This window comes from Oryctolagus cuniculus, chromosome 18, assembly GCF_051225735.1.
Source record: "Oryctolagus cuniculus isolate XC-2025 breed Fujian yellow rabbit chromosome 18, ASM5122573v1, whole genome shotgun sequence".
Lineage (NCBI taxonomy): Eukaryota > Metazoa > Chordata > Mammalia > Lagomorpha > Leporidae > Oryctolagus > Oryctolagus cuniculus.
Genome location: NC_142884.1, coordinates 27,375,805 through 27,392,145, shown reverse-complemented (window position 1 = coordinate 27,392,145; position 16,341 = coordinate 27,375,805). Strand labels below are relative to the sequence as shown.

The 16,341-nt window shown below is 45.5% G+C and overlaps 2 long non-coding RNA genes across 2 annotated transcripts in view; both read right to left on the bottom strand.

Moving 5' to 3' along the window:
- The window catches only part of LOC103352342 (uncharacterized), a 100,668-nt gene that overhangs the window by 78,989 nt on the left and 5,338 nt on the right, over positions 1-16,341 (bottom strand). Inside the window, exon 2 of the long non-coding RNA XR_016224489.1 lies at positions 15,552-15,655. This is a non-coding gene — a long non-coding RNA (uncharacterized LOC103352342). The remainder of the gene's footprint in view (positions 1-15,551; positions 15,656-16,341) is intronic.
- LOC149120897 (uncharacterized) lies at positions 4,470-7,035 on the bottom strand. The gene is made up of 2 exons (XR_016224490.1): positions 6,883-7,035; positions 4,470-5,088 (listed from the first exon to the last, which is right to left on the bottom strand). It is a non-coding gene; the product is annotated as an uncharacterized LOC149120897 (long non-coding RNA).

The window sequence follows — 16,341 nt, the reverse complement described above, 5'->3', positions numbered from 1 at the left end:
AGATGGTAGTGTGCTTGATGGAGTAGAGTAGGCAAAAGCAGACCGAGTGTGCAGGGGGATGAAATGTTAGAAGAGGCAGAATATCGAGGAAGAGAAACTGCAAACAGATTCGTGGGAATCGATTGGCTGCCTAGCAGCAATATCACTTCTGTGATTCCTGTAAAGGAATCACCCAACTATTTCCAAGTGCATCTGATTGCTGTGTGGATGGCCTCTAATGAGACACAGCTTCTAGCCAATTGGATTTCACACTGCTCAGTGCCAACCTCGCGATTTGTTTTGCATTGAACACTGCAGCCTGTTAACCTGGTAAGTAACTATACGAAGTGGGCAGCCAGAATCTTCGTTTTTTTCTTACAAGACGAAGGAAAATAGGGGTGGTTATGATGATGAAGATGAAAACAGCAAACTAGTTCAATGAGGTTACCATCTTGAACATTGGGAGTCATCAAGCGAATACTATCCAGACAATGATCCTTTTCCAAAAAGTATACCTCTGCATCACTCCAGGAAACAGCTCATTCCATTTTTCCATATTTCTGTGCCCTCTGCTCTTGTTGGAATAACTAGACTCAGGAAAATTTAGTGTTCTGGAGTGAGTAAGACAATTTAAGAGTTTGGTCTAAGGCAGATTGAACCTGGAGTGAGGGTGGGAGTAAGAATTTAGGAACAAAGGCACCAGACTTCCTTACTCTCATCTCTAAATATAAAAGTCCTCCTGTGTCTGACACTAGCAGTAAAATAGGATTTTTCTTTTTTAGGGGACAGGGAAAAAAAAGCCTACCCAGCCAAAGTATTCTGTGCCTGGTCTCTCTTTTGCTAGTCCAGATGAACCTGGAACCTTGGGCTGAGCCAAGCATCTGAATCCCCAGGCATGCTCACCAGAGCTTCACCAGAGTCCACCACATACCTAGAAGAGTCCAGGGCACCCTCCCTGCTTTCCTCCTACCTCTTTGTAGTACAGGCAGGAATGGGTTTGTGAGCTCTGACAGCAGAGCTTTTGGTAACATGAGTCTCTGCTCCTTCCACAGGCGGACACTCGCTGGGTGCAGCCAAACCCTCTTCCCACAGGATCAGAGAGGGCAACAGAGGGATCAGACTCTCCAAAAGCAACTCCAGGCTTTCTGAGTTTTGCTGCAACTTCTACTTCACTGAGCACTGCCTGGAGCTCATCAGCATCATTGGGCTACGAAAAGGAGATGATGCAAGCTACGCTTCAAAAACAAACGTAAGCCACAATAACAAAAGGTTTGGGTAGCAATGATAACACATGTTTTTGGCTTATCGTGAAAAAGAAAGGCCTTCTCCGTTGAAATAAGTCAGGAGAGAAAGTGTGGGCATGCATATGCGCATGTTTTTGTAGATGTTCTGTGATCAAGTGTACGTGACAATGTGTGTGTCACTTTCCAAGCACCAGAAGCCCAACTGTCCATTGATTTTCTGACAAGCTGCATGGTCCATTTCAACTGCCAAAAACAGAGTGATGTCAGGAAGCTCAGGAAGCAGCACCAGCTCTTGATTCAACTCACATTGCAACTGATCACAGTGGAGTTTCTGCTCCAGACAAGGCCAACATCTTCCCAGCGAGGGGCCCCCTAGGCCAAGCTCAGAAGTCGTGTAGCTCGTTGGTTTTACACCAACACATACTGATTGAAAAGATGGACCCTGGAGAGCCACGACTTGTTTTTACACATTTTGTGATCTACTCTCTTAAGATTTCAGAAAAATGTCTGAAAATCTCCCTTTCTAAACGGAGATATTGTCCTTATGTGTCTCCAAGAACCTAGTATTTGCAAGCCATTTGGGACTTCTTTGTTCCATGATGTGTTTGTGAGCTGGTTCCATAACTTATTAGAACAAGCTCTGTTGAGGCAATGTGTGGCTCTGAGAAAACTGACTGACAAATCAGAGCTACTTGGGAGTCCCATACAGTCAGAGGGTTGGACTGTGACCAGACTCCCAGTTCCAAAAGAGTGACACCATCAGCACACAAAGGAAGAGCCAGAAGGCAGGCCAATTCTGAAATACATAAATATATGCTGTTATTAGTGCACTTCAAGGAACTTATCTTGTTAGACCATTTTACACAAACATTTTCTAACATATTCAATCAGCCCTCTCAAACTGACACTGTCATCAAAATTTAGTCAATACTTCTTGTGAGAGAGGAATAAGGATCTTACCTAATAATCAACTTATTTGAGATTTGCAATGCTGGTTGCTATTACCAAAAGGCATTTCTCAATTATTTAGATTTAACTGTACAGTGCTTTAATCTTTGTATCAGTTGCATTTGGATAAAATGTGAGTTTCTAATTTAATTTTGCTTCATATTTCCTATAATATATCTATTTATGCCAATTGCCCAGGAAGAAAAGGCATTCAGTAATCATGATAGTTATGGAAAACACTTATCAAGCACTTTTAACATGCCAGGCTCTGGGCTTGAGCCATCGCTGGGACTGTCTACTTCAATCACAAGGCAAGTCTATGAGAAAGACATAGATGGGTATTCCCATGTCATGGCTGGAGAACAGGAGCTGAGGCATTAAGTGTCTTATCCCTGGGATTTGACCTGGGGAAGTCTGACTCTGGAGCCCTGCACCTAACAACCATTGCATGGCTCCACCGTTCAGGCTTGAGTAATCCCCAGGGGAGATTTCTTTAAGGTTTCCTCGGACGCTGAGTCAGCAATACTCAGAGGCCCGTGGACATTAGCCCAAGAATGGCTCTAGACTATGAGCCAGCCCCTGCATAAGGTTGAAGTCAGCTGTGTGCACTGTTCTCTGTTAGTTCTCCACACAAAGTGCATTCTCTGAGTCAGAGTAAAAGGGAAGCAGAGGAACACATGGATATGGTATTGCATATAGAGGAAGAGGGCCTGTGTAATACTCTCAGCTCAGCACCTACGGGGTATTTTAGAAGGTTCAGGGGAAAATGGTATGAAAAGATAAGTTCATTCTGGTACCAAAAAAAAATTGAAATCCATGGATAGTTTTTTCATAATACATATTTTCCATGAACTATTTGTAAATCCTGTAGATGCCTGGATTTCCACATTTTTTTGCACCAACATAAATTTATCTTTTAATTCCATTTTCCACAAACTTTCTGAAGCACCCTTGTATTCACTATGTTTTCTTGAGTAACCGTCAATTCTCTGTACCTCAGGTTCTCTATCGGTATTATGGGGTGATGGTAATTCCTCTGTAACAAGGGGTGAGGGAGAGGATGGTAAGAAACTACACATGTAAAGCATGCGCCACGTACCCAGAGAGAGTAAGTGTTCAGTCTGTGACATGAGTCCTGGTCACCCCCTGGGACCCCAGCACCCCCACCACACCCTGCATCATGCCCACATGGGCTTTGGTTACCCACACCTTCCTTCTCCACTGTACTGTGAGTCACTCACAGGCCTGGCTTCTGCCTCATTCATCTCAGGACCCCCAGCCCCCAACACAGTTCCCAACCCATAGTTGGCACCCGTGAATGCCTGCTGATTGCATGAGAGATTGCACTTACTCCTGCACAGCTCACTGCACAGGAAGATAACTGGAGCTCAGGGGCCCAGTCTCTAACTGAGGCCATGGACATGGACCTGGATGAAGGCAGAGCTGGAAGGGGACACGAGTTGCTCAACCCCCAGTCCTGTGTCTGCACCCCACAGCAGAGGGCCTCAACACTGCATTTTCTTTAAAGAGATGTTAGTGACTCCCAAACCAACATGATCATCAAAATGCCAGTCACACTGTCAAGCTAGGGACACATTCATAATCTATTTTTCCAACTTACATGTCAGCAATCTATCACACAAATTTTTTTAAACACTGCAAAGATATGGGCCTCAACATTTTCAGTGTTTTGCATCTTAACATCTTAAGTAATTATACAATATTACTATGATAATCTAATAGCAATTGACAAGATAAAAATGCATGGTAATCATCTATTGTACCTGATATATGCAATATTGCATCACCTTTTACACAACTATTTCATTACTTGGAAGCTCCATGGTAATGAATATGCTATTAAGCAGGTGTTTTTAATTTGCATGTTTCTCTCACAGTGATTCTTCAATAAATTTTTCTGACTTCCTTCATAAATAAGTTTCATTATTCCTCATTATTTAAAAAAACAACCACATTCTCCTTTCTTGAGAGGATGCCATATACTAGATGACCTTCCTATATAAAATCATAAATGAAAAAGGACTAAACAATAGGAAAATAAGTAACCAGACAATGAAGCACTAAATACAGTTGGGCAGGCTTAAGGCATCATTGTATAGTTAAAAGTCTGCAAAAAGAATATTTTACAATGTAAATGCCAAATGAGAATGTAGTTTTACTACAGCATGAGACAAACCCCAGCTTTTGCACAATCTATCACTGATTTCTTCATTTTGTTGTTTTAAACATGCTTTTAAGACATACTGGATAACTAGTAAAAATTGTATACAATTCAAATGACATTTCAGATAAGTTTTATTGACTTAATGCTCTGATAATAAAATTATAACAATCAGTATTATTCTGATTTATTGCAATTTTTACTTTCACTTTGTAATGGACTTGGTGCATCACAGAATTGAATGTAATGTTGCTGCCACCTCAAGGTCACTCCCTGAAAATGAGATGGCTCACTTCGGTCTAATGTACCAGAGGAAGCAGGCAACAGAACGCTTTATGGGTGAAAAGACCACTTTGTGGTCACGTCACAGTAAATCTAAACTTTTATTTGCAATGAAACAGTCGGTTTATATGCAGTTTTCAATGAAAGCACACTGCAGGCATGCTAGGATGCCATTGTGAGGACCAGGTCTGTGAGGGAAAAGGCTTTTACAGCACAGTCCGGGGGAAGGCACGTCAATTCATCAAACTGAACTGAAGAACCATCTGTGAGTGTCTGGCATATTGACACGGTATAATCCAGATACAGTGGTTTCCTTAGAAAGGGAAATAGTCCTTGAGTTTATCGTTCCTTCAGATAGCTTACTTGGCTCTTTTCCTCCCTCTCTTCAATCTTCCCCAGTTGGTGACCTCCAGGAACCTGACACTCTTCCATCTGGATTGATCAAAACTCCCCCTAACATGAACAAACAGTTCACAGAGAGGGAAATGCCAGCGAACTCACTCACTCAAGGAGATACATGTTTTGCCTAACAGATTGTCAAAGATCAACTTTTGATAACACTGGCTTGGCAAGGTGGCACTGTAAATTAGAAAAGGGGGAAATGTGATGATATTTTCCAAATTTTAAAATGCGTATACCATCTGACCAGCTGTTGCATTCTAAAAAAAAAAAAAAAATCAGACAGACACATGCAGGTGCACAAAGACGTAGGTACAAGGAAATGTATGAAGGAAAAAGCTTAGAAACAAACTAAATGTCCGTCAACAGAAAGACTTGTAAAGCAAATTATGGCGAAGTCATAAAATGGAATACTGTGCAGCCTTTGAAATCAACAAGGCAGTTCTATACATACCAATGTGGCTCCATTTCCAAGATCATATGGTTAAGTGGGAAAAAAAAAGCAATGTGCAAAACTGTGTATAGTATGCTTGGTATGTATGTATTTGCATAGAATCTCTTTGGAAAAAAAATACAACAAACCATTAACAACAGTTCCTTTGTAGAGGAACTGAGGGACTGGTAACATGGATGGAGGAGACTTCATTTTCACTGTCCTCCCATTTTTTGTCTTGAATTTTAAATGCAAAATTCAATTGAAATATAAAAAATATTGAAATATAAAAAATAAACAGTTTTTTAAAAACTGCTTTGGGTTGTCATTCAAAGGGAAAGTCAATCATGAAGATAAGACAAAGGAAGTTCCCAGGGAGAAGACAGAGAAGAGAGGGATGGGGAAAGGGCAGTAAAGGGGAGATGGCCGCTGGAGGCCGGGGTTTGCTGGAGGTGCTGGTCCCACTCCATGGTGCCTCTGCTATAATCCCACCTGCACAGTATTTCTTCTCTGGTCTCTCAGTTTCCTCCACGCTCCTCTGACTTGCTGTCCATTCTCCTCTCCACTTGCATTCATTCCCCTCCTAGTTGTCAGTTCTCATCACCATTTCTCTGATTCCTTGGGGAGGAGGAACCAGAGCCAGCCCTCCTCTTCCTGGAGCCAGTACGTGGTGGGCTTGCCAGGTAGGCACTGTGCGCACCCTGGATGTGCAGGAGTGTGAAGAGCAGCACTGCTGTTAAGAGCCCCATCTGCCATCTGCCCTCTACTGGAACTGAAAGTATCTAGTTGTCTGTATTTGGCTGCCTCTCTAAACGTGGCGATGAACAATACACGTGTTTGCCCAACTGAATTGCACTGGCCAGCCAGCATGCAGAAGAAATGCGCTCGGAGTGGGGTCTAGAAATCTGGAGATAGTTCATGGGTTTGCAAGAAGGCAAAGTGATGGGGAACTACAGACCCAGGGACACCCAGGACTAATTGGATGCCCGTGTCCACCGCCTCAATAGGGCTGGAGAGGAGAACCACGCTCAGAGGAGAAAAGGGGAGGAAGAAAGGAAGAGAGTTCCTCCAGCTGCTCTCCATTCCACGTGTTTATTGGATTTAATTTGCTTTCCCCTTTTTCCTCTCTTATTAAAACAAATCTCTTGAGATTTTGATAACTCCTTTCAATGACAGATCATTAACAGTGAAGCCCAAATTCTATTTGACATTGCTTAATAATTCAAATTCCATCAGACATCCATCAAAATATTTTTATAAGCACCGATGCGCAGCATTTTAAAAGCATGAGCATTTTCTCCTATCTGAACACACAGGTGAGGACTGCTAGGTTCGCCCTTGGTAGCAATTTGAAATGCCACAGTTCAAAAGAAAGGAGCATTCCCGCATGGGCCCAGGGGCTTCTCCAAACTTACCCACTTTGAAGGCACATATCATTTGTATGATATTTGGAGGTTACTGGGAAAGTCAGAAGCAAACCAATGAACAGTTCACTTTGTCTTCCAGGGAAGTCCTGGCAGATTTCAGGCATGTGGAAATGCTTCTCCAACCTTCTCACGGATACCCTGCTGAAGAGGGATGGCATGCTGAGCCTGCCCACGCCCGAGAGGAAAATGGTACAGAAACTGAGCTCCCAGCCCTGACCTCCCCGCTCTGCCTGTCTCCGAGAATCTCCCTGTTCTAAACTTCTGCAACATCAGTTCTGAGAGAAACAGGGAAAGAAGAGCGAGGAAGCAACATGGAGGGCAATGAATAGTTTGGAAAGCTTAAGTCAAGTGTAGGTCCAGCCACAGAGAGAAAAATAAAGTAGCTTTGTCATGCCAGTTGGGTTTTTTGTTTGGTTGGTTTCGGGTTTTTGTGGGTGGTTTTTTTTGTTTTGTTTTGTTTTGTTTTTTGCAATTTTTTAGAGAGATTGTACACAGATAGGACTTTAAGAAAAACTATTTTACTGAGCAGTTTTGCCTCCAGTCCCTTCTTCCGCCTTCTGTGTAATTACCTGCAATCATCTCAAACATATAAATAGACACATTTAAAAATACCCCCACCTCATTAGCTCTTCCAGGCTCGGTTCTGAGATGGCATTCTAGAAATCCAGGATCTGCCAAGGATGCAGGTGAGTCGTAAGAGGAAGGACCAGGGGCAGAGCCACTCTCCAAATGTGAGCTCCAGCAATGACTGGAGCTTCGGCAAACCGACCCCAGAATGGAACAAGCGAGTATGGTGGTTGCCGAGCAATGACTTGCGGGAGAGCGGAGAGGTGGGGTTAAGACACAGATGGGCTTCTCGAGACCGTACTTGGGTGGAGGAAGGAATTCTCTTAGAAAGGGAGAATTGAAGAAAACGACTCCACAGTGAGGGTGAGAGACTGACCTCATCGGCAAGGAGGCTAAGATAAGGCTGGTGTGAATAACCCAACGATCGCCTATCTGATGTGGGGTCTCCCGACTGACAACGTGCCCAGCGTGGCACAAAAGTAGATTGCACAAAATCACTACAACCATCGACGTTATGGGGTTTCGAACGTTTTTATTCCACATTTGAGAGATTTACAGGAAATCTCCAGGCAGTAAAGCTGAGGGCTGAGCTTGTCTTTCAGTTGGCTCGAAGCCAGTCCTTTGGAGGGTGGCTTTAATTCCTGGGATATGGAGTCATACAGTCAGGAAGCAGCCCTGACCCTGGTAAGGTCAGTGTCATGGCCAACTACCCTGGGCTCAATTTAGAGACATAACTATGGCAACGACTGTGCCCAATCGGTTATTAGAGGAGATTTATTGACGGATATGCTTGAATAGCAGAGCCATTAATTGCAATTACCAGACAAGACACTCTGTTCATCTCGGGGAACTGAATGCCAAAATGCCCTAACAACTTTAAAATCCCATTTTCTCTTGGGCTCTCTGCTGGCCTCATTGCACCTGCTCCAGCTTCCCAGTCCTGAGAGGGAGAGGGGAAGGGGATGAGCTTGACACGGCACCAGCTGGAGAAACTGGCGGAGCTGGGCCCTCAGAAGTAAACTGTAGGATTCTCACACAACCCCCACGAGGCACCACGACTGCATGAGTAGTCCTGCTCCTCTCCAAGTCCCTTCTCTGAGTCCCACCAACAGAGCAAAGAACTGTCTTCCACCTTTGCTCTGCCAAGCCACGCTCATCATTCTCTCCAAGACCCTCTGGGTCCTCTCTTGTCTTCCTGGGCTTGGTGTTGCTCAGCCCATGCTCTGTTCATTTTGTGGTCCCTCCAGCCTGGAACAGTGCAATCCCTGGATTGTATCTTTGTAGTTCCTCGGGACAGCTTCCTCTCAATGCCTCATTTTTCTACAACAGGGACTCCCACCAAGCTCCGGTATCTCCTACCCCTTGTTCTGCAATTTCTTCATAGCACTGAAATTATGCTAGGTATGGGTCTGCCTGTTTACCTGTTTACTTCTACCTCTCTCACAAGGTCCACAAGAGTAGAGATTTGGTTTGTGCTTTCTGCCACTGTATTCCTAGTACTGAAGCAGCTCTGGGCACACAGCCGGTGCTCAGAAAATATTTGTTGAATGAAGAAATGGGCTTAATGCATTTTTTAAAAAAGACTTACTTATTTGAAAGTCAGTTACAGAAAGAGAGAGAGAGAGAGAGAGAGAGAAAGATCTTCCATCTACTGGTTCACTCCCCAAGTGGCTGCAATGGCCAGGGCTGGGCCAGGCTGAAACCAGGAGCCAAGAGCTCCATCCAGGTCCTTGTTGTTGGTGGCAGGGGCCCAAGCACTTGGGCCATGTTCTGCTGCTTTTCCCAGACCATTGTCAGGGAGCTGGATCAGAAGTGGAGCAGCCAGGACATGAACCAGTACCCATATGGGATGCTGGCATTACAAGCAGAGGCTTTACCCGCGGCGCCACAGTGGCAGCCCTGACCCAGTGCATTCTGCAGTTGTGCCTAGAGGGATCTCTCTGCCCAACTTCCCTGAAGGCAGAGATTCTCCCAAGAGTCACAGCAACTTCTTCAACACCACATAAACCCTACGTGCTTTAAAACTTAAACAAGAGACTGAGAGATTGTGAAGTACAAGCCCTATCGATGCATCCAAATGGTAAAACTACATATCCTACCATGTGTCAAGGTGCAGTAATAGCTAATACTTCAATATTGCCTTCTATAGAGACCCTCTTTTAGCCATTTTCCAGTGTATTTGTTCCCAACATTCACACAATAACAATGTGAGGCGGGGAATGTTCATTCTTTGTGAGTTAAAGGGAGAAAGTGGGATTATTCAGCAACTAAGTGACACCAACCAGGCCAGGAAATTAACCCAGGCAGTCCAGCCCCAGAATCTGTGCCCTTAACCTCTATGCTATGTCATTTCTCTTGACTTTGAAAATTAGCATGAAAACGACTAGATAAAATATTCTAAAAAGAGAGGACTTGAGGCACTAACACTATCACTATATTCCCTTGAGTTTATTTTTTTCTTACAAAGTAGAATACAACTTAACAAATTTCTGCTCCAAATTAAGATTTCTCTTGATAATCTCTGTCTTAGAGATAAAAATCAAGGCTATTCTGAATCCAAGGTGAGTGAAACGAATGGTGTTCAGCAAAGTCCTTCCAAAAGAGGGGAACGCACGTCTTCCCTACAGCTGTGAGATGCAGCCCCCATTTCTTGGACTTTGCCAAGAGTTTGGACTACAAGAATTCTCAGCTGAAGCAGATGAACCTCTCCCTCAGTGCAAACATGGCCATAGCAGGTGCCCTGTGGTTCTACATCATTTCATTATTAAAATACAAGCAGGGGGCTGGCGCCGCAGCTCAATAGGCTAATCCTCCACCTAGCGGCGCCAGCACACCGGGTTCTAGTCCCGGTCAGGGTGCCAGATTCTGTCCTGGTTGCCCCTCTTCCAGGCCAGCTCTCTGCTGTGGCCAGGGAAGGCAGTGGAGAATGGCCCAAGTGCTCGGGCCCTGCACCCCATGGGAGACCAGGATAAGTACCTGGCTCCTGCCTTCAGATCAGCGCAGTGCGCCGGCCGCAGTGCGCCAGCCGTGGCGGCCATTGGAGGGTGAACCAACGGCAAAAGGAAGACCTTTCTCTCGGTCTCTCTCTCTCACTATCCACTCTGCCTATCAAAAAAAAAAAAAAAAAGCAAGCATGCCTTTGACTAATAAGACAACGCAAGTAATTGGAACCTTCTATACTTGACACTTATATCCATGAGCATCAATTAAGATGTATTTCTATCACAATTTCTTCAATGGGTCCTACAACCCACCTAAATGTCACCATGTTTCCTACCATTCAGTTCTCTGTTTTACACAATTAAACAGAATGATCTGATATGGAGTTGAAGACAAACTCCATTACACTCATTCGTTCATTCATTCACTATTGTTTTTAATTCATTATCATCTACTAGTGCTAAGCACTATGCTAGCCCAACAAGGTGGATGACTTCACAGACTCCTAGGAGTATGGTGAGGGGACTGGCATGGAGTCAGCGGTGACACAAACAAACCATAGCATCATAAAAAGCTGTGAACAAAAGGTCACAAAGTACTAAGGGACAGTAAAGGGACATAACCAGGTCACACAGATCAGGGAAGTCTTCCAAGAGAAAATATCCCCTTTGTTAAGACCTATAGGAAGAGTAAGGGGGTAATCACATGGGGAGTGAGCGGGAAGAGGGAGGGAGCTTGGTGCTGCCTGGCAACCAAAATGCAGATGGGTGGGGATGGGCAGGTATGATGGGGCTGAGGCTAGGAGTGGCCAGGGACATCAGGCTGGACAGCAAGGCTGGGCAAAGGTCTGGATTGTTATTAGAAGCCATTGAAGACATTTAGATACCTTCAGAAATGGAAAGTTCAAGGGTTATTTAGAAGATGAAATGGACCATCTGGTATCCATCAATTCTGCACCCTACACTTGCCAAGTCAGGAAACTGGACCTACACACTCAAGACAGAAAAAGAAAGATCAACAGCGGGATTAAAACAAAAAGGATTTTCTGGCCTATCTTAAGATAATCAGAATAATCCAGGCACACATCCTCACTATAGGAGAGCTTGGCCGGGTCTCACCATCATCAGCTAATCCTATACATATCTACAAATATCTAGAAGCAAACATCCAAGGCTGTAATGCCAAAAGTCAGTTCACAGTCACTCACAGAGATCTGGTCCATCTTGCATCAGCCTCACTAAAACAAACAAAAAAAATAGTATAGTGCCGACATGATCATTGTGTAACGGCATGGGAGAGTGCTAATTGTAATCCGCCCCCCAATCACAGGATTTTCATGTTAAGAGGACATTGAAACATCATCTGAATCTTGATGCGTTGTTCCTGCATGCTCACAGATGTTTTCATGAACGGGTTATTTCATGTTAAGTTTGGTGTGCTCTAAATAAACTGCATGGATTGGTACTGTAGCACAGCAGGATAGGCTGAAGCTTGCAACACTGGCTTCCATTTTGGAGCACAAGTTGGACTCCTGGCTGCTCTACTTCTGACCCAGCTCCCTTCCTGGGTGTCGAGGTGGATTCGTTCTGAGAGGAGCAGCGTGGTGGGGGCAAGAGGCGCAGAGTCACCACACAGACCCCGGGAGTCGGGTGAAAGCAGGCCTGAGGCGAGCAGCTTGCAGACTCATTTCAGTTGCTACAGCAGCTTATATAGCCAAGGCAGCCAACCCGGTCATGGGGTGGTCTATGCTCTAACCAATCACAGCCTGTTGCCAGGCAGTTTCCGAAGCCATCCAATCACAGCCTGTTGCCAGGCAGACTCTGTTGTCAGTGGCCGTCTTGGCATGGCCTTCTCTTTGCACCACATTTCCCCTTTTTTGTTTATTTTTTAGCAATGGAAGGCATGATTCTTGGCTGCACCATTGTTGACCCCGTTTCCGTGTGGTCTCCGTACACAGCTGTGCCTGTCTTAGGTTGTCCCCCAGGGGATCTTACCTGTCGTTGACTAACCAGCACTCAAAACGGGAGACCACAGGTGTGCTTGCTCAGATCGGGTAGGAATGAGGAACAATGGTTATCAGGAATGGCGTGACCACACACAGGCTGTGGGCCATTTGAGTGGCTGACCAGAGCTAGTGGGGTATAAAGCAGTAGAGGATGTGGCTATGGGCAGTTCCTCAGGGTAGGATGATAGGGCAGGTGCGTCTGCTAACAAGGCTGACTCTCGGTCTTGTTCAGCTGGTTCTGGTTGGCTGTCAGTTGCAGGCTTGATGTTTCTGGCTGGTACCCAAATGGGCTGTCCTGCATTCTCTGGAAAGACACAAGCATATCCTCGACCCTTGGTTAGCAGAAGCCTTTTTACAGGCGTTGAAATCCAGGGCCTGAATTTTGCATCCACTTTGAGATTAACGACAAACATGTGGGTGAGATGGGGTCTAGCGGCTGCCCAGGGACTGCCACAAATGTGGGGATCCTCACTGGGTGTGGATGGGATGACCTCGCATGGGTTATAAGGCAGTAGAAGATGGCCCAGGTACTTTGGCCCCTGGGGGAACCAGATGGAGTTCCAAGCTACTAGCTTCAACTTGGCCCCCAGCCCCAGCCATATTGGCCATTTGGGGAGTGAACCAGCATATAAAAGGTCTCAATCTCTCTCTCTCTCTTTCTGTGTGTGTGTGTGACGCCGCCTTTCAAATAAATAAATAGATCTGTAAAAATAAATAAATAAATAAATGGCATGTTTTCCATGGACTGGACCCTTGTGCATTTCCTTTCAGATTCCCCTCATTCTCGCCTAAACCCAGTAGGGAACATACATACACACACACACACACACACACACACACACTCCACATGCATTGAGGACCCAGGAGGTTCTCAATCAATACTGTTAGTTAACTGACAACAGACCAAAGGTTGCCCGGAGTCTAAAGGTCAAAGTCATAAGGTCAAGGAGTTGCTCAAGTCTCCAATAAAAATACACGGAGGGGATGAGGTGAATCACCAAATACTTGTTCCACTAGCTCCTCAAAGGAGGGAGAGAACTAGAAGTAGCTGGCCCAAGGCCTGAGTGCTTCTCCATGCAAGGAAGGAGGCTCTCCTATCCACACACAGACTAGCTGAGGATCCGATGGGAAATCTGCAAAGGATGCCACATTGCTGGTTCAAAGGTCAGGTACATTAAGCAAACTGAGAGGTGTTACAAGTTGAGAAGGAAAACAATTTTCTTAGAAGCCACTTCCAGCCTTTTCCTTTCTTTGATGTGTCAGTGTTCTCCTGGCCAGCAACCAAGTCCACAGGGACACTTTGGATTGCACCCGTGTGTTGGCACTCTTATTTTTCAAAACGTACAGGATCTAAATCTAAGATTAAACCTGGAGAAACCAACCCCTAGGTGTCATTGTTGCTGCTGAAATATCAAATCTTTGGGTTCTTAAATCAGAAGAGATAGCAGTGTTAATCTGAATAAGCCACTTAAATAATGCAAATTCAATTCACTTTCAATGTTTCAAAGCCAAGTCCAAAGTCTTCTGGACTTCTTAACCAAAATGTAACTAAATCTTAGGGTGTTAGCACGCATTCGGTTGCCAACACAATTCGCATTTAAGAAAAATAGGCTGAAAACCCACATAGTCATATGTGACATTACTAACGCGCTCACATCAAATTCCACGACTCATAAGCTGATTATAGAGTAGCTGGATGATTCTGTTCCTCTTCTCCTTGTCTCTATGTCCTCTGACTTCCAAGCTGGCCTCTGCCATTGGTGCCGTGGTACCTGGAGCCCAGAGCTTCCGTGTGCCTTGCTGACAGCAGCTTCCAATCAGGGGCATACTGCAGGAGCACAGGTGCCCACGGTCCCTCGACTTCACACCCCCTCTCTTACAATCCATCAAACACTATGCATTCTTTGATCACAGTGTCCCTCGGCTCTGCCTCTTCCTTCCATGTCATATCATCCCAGTCTGATCTTGGCAAATGTAAAATGTACTGCTTATGGATCCCTTGGTCTGAGTCAGGCACATTGGTGCGGCATATGCATCACGTCCTAAGATAGGGGTCACTATCCCCACTTCACGATGTAACTGATGCAAAGAGAGATGAGGTGACTATCCCTGGATGACAGCTGGTAGGAACTGATGGGTTCTGAAGATCAGGGAGAACCAGTGTGCAGCTTGGATGCTTAGGGCCTCTCTCAGGCCAACTTCCAGGTCCCGAATTGAAAGCTGTCTTTACTATCTCTCCATAACCCCCAGCCCTCAATCTGATGTCCTTTTTTCTCAGAAAGGAGTTTTTGGGTAGCTCCTCCAATAAGGCCTATATCTGGGAGCACATCTGCTTACACAAAACCCCTTCCTCATCCAATCACTGACTATTCACCAGATCCAGCTACATTCAGGGTCTTGCTCCATGAGTGAGACTGGCAAGCTCTCTGGGCTCTTGGAGGTCATTCCCTACCAGGATGGACAGATGTCGAGGCAGTAATTATACACGTAATTAGTGATGATGGTGCTAAGTCCACAAAAATGTGTGAAATAACCAAAGGAGAATCTCTAACGCAAGGTCCTCTGCCAGGGCCTGTTTCCACCTGGCCCAGCCCCCAGTCCCAACATGCCTTTCTGGCCATGGTTCTCCCTGCTGCCCACTCTGAACCCTCCACCCAGGCCAGAGAGTTCTTCACCGTCCCCTCACTTATCCATTCATTTTGGCCCATTTTCTCCTGTATACCAAGCCGACCTATACGAGCTTAAGCGGGCTCGTAACTCCCACCAGTTGGTCATAGAGATCTCTTGCATGTGATCCAACAGTAAGAGATGAGGGAGCAGAGCAGAAGCAACGGAGGCAGTGGCATGGGAGCCTGGCCACCTTCTCATGAAGTTTGCTTGTGCCCTGCAGCCCTGCTCTTGCTTGATCCCAGTTCACAGATTTTGGGTGGGCTACCCCACTTGACAGCTTGGTGGAGCTTATAACGAGGCCTGTTGGGGCATGACAATTGGGATACCACATGCATTTTCCCTTCCCTTTCTCACTCAGGCCCCTTTCTCAATGAAAGAAAGATCCCCAAAGTTCAAGTACTGTACAGTGTTCCCCAGGCGTGGTCTTCCTACGAGGAGCTCAAAGCTGGAGGACCTTGGGAGACAGAATACTTGCCATCAATGGGTCTCCATCTGCTGATGTCTTCAAGGAGCAAGGAGTGGAATTCCCAGTTGACGATGATGCTAGCAGCTCCTCCTAGTCCATCACCTCAAGAGGAGCTGTCAAAATAACAAATGACATATTTTTAGGTCACAGGATTGCCCCTTAGCTAGGCTCTCTTGGTTTGATTAGTAGTTACTTTTCCTCTTAGCGTCTTTCTTCATCTTCTCCTCCTCCTTCTTTTCATTTTCTCCCTCTGCCCCTCTCATCAATAAAGGTCACCACTTTAAGGAAACTGCATCTCTGGGAAGAATTTAACAGTATCCTATTACAATCACATTGTCTTGTTCAGAAGCAGGTGGTATTACCTGTCAGCCGGGTTTGGGACATAGCAAATAGCTACTCCCCCACTCAGCTGAGCTACTTACTACCTGGCTCCTGGGCAGATAAAGTGGCAAAAGGAGAGAGGCCTCAAAATCTCATTTTCATTCCCCTTGCAGAGAAGAGATTGCCTTTATTGACAAAGACGACTGAAAATTGCTTGAGCGTTCCAATAAGCAGTCTGCGTTGAAGCAGAGAGACAGTCTGGCGGAGGCGCACTCCCTGCTCCGCCACGCAGCTCCGCCGAGCCTCGCTTTGCTGCGGCACAAGTCTGTGGCATATGCAGACTAGACTGAAAGGAGCCTCCTGTCGTCCTCAAAAGCAGCTCCTCTCCACCTCCACGCCCAGTCTGCTGGTGCATTTCCTGGATCCCTACCATAAATCAGCACGAATTCAGGGAATCCCTGCCAGAAACCAACCTCTC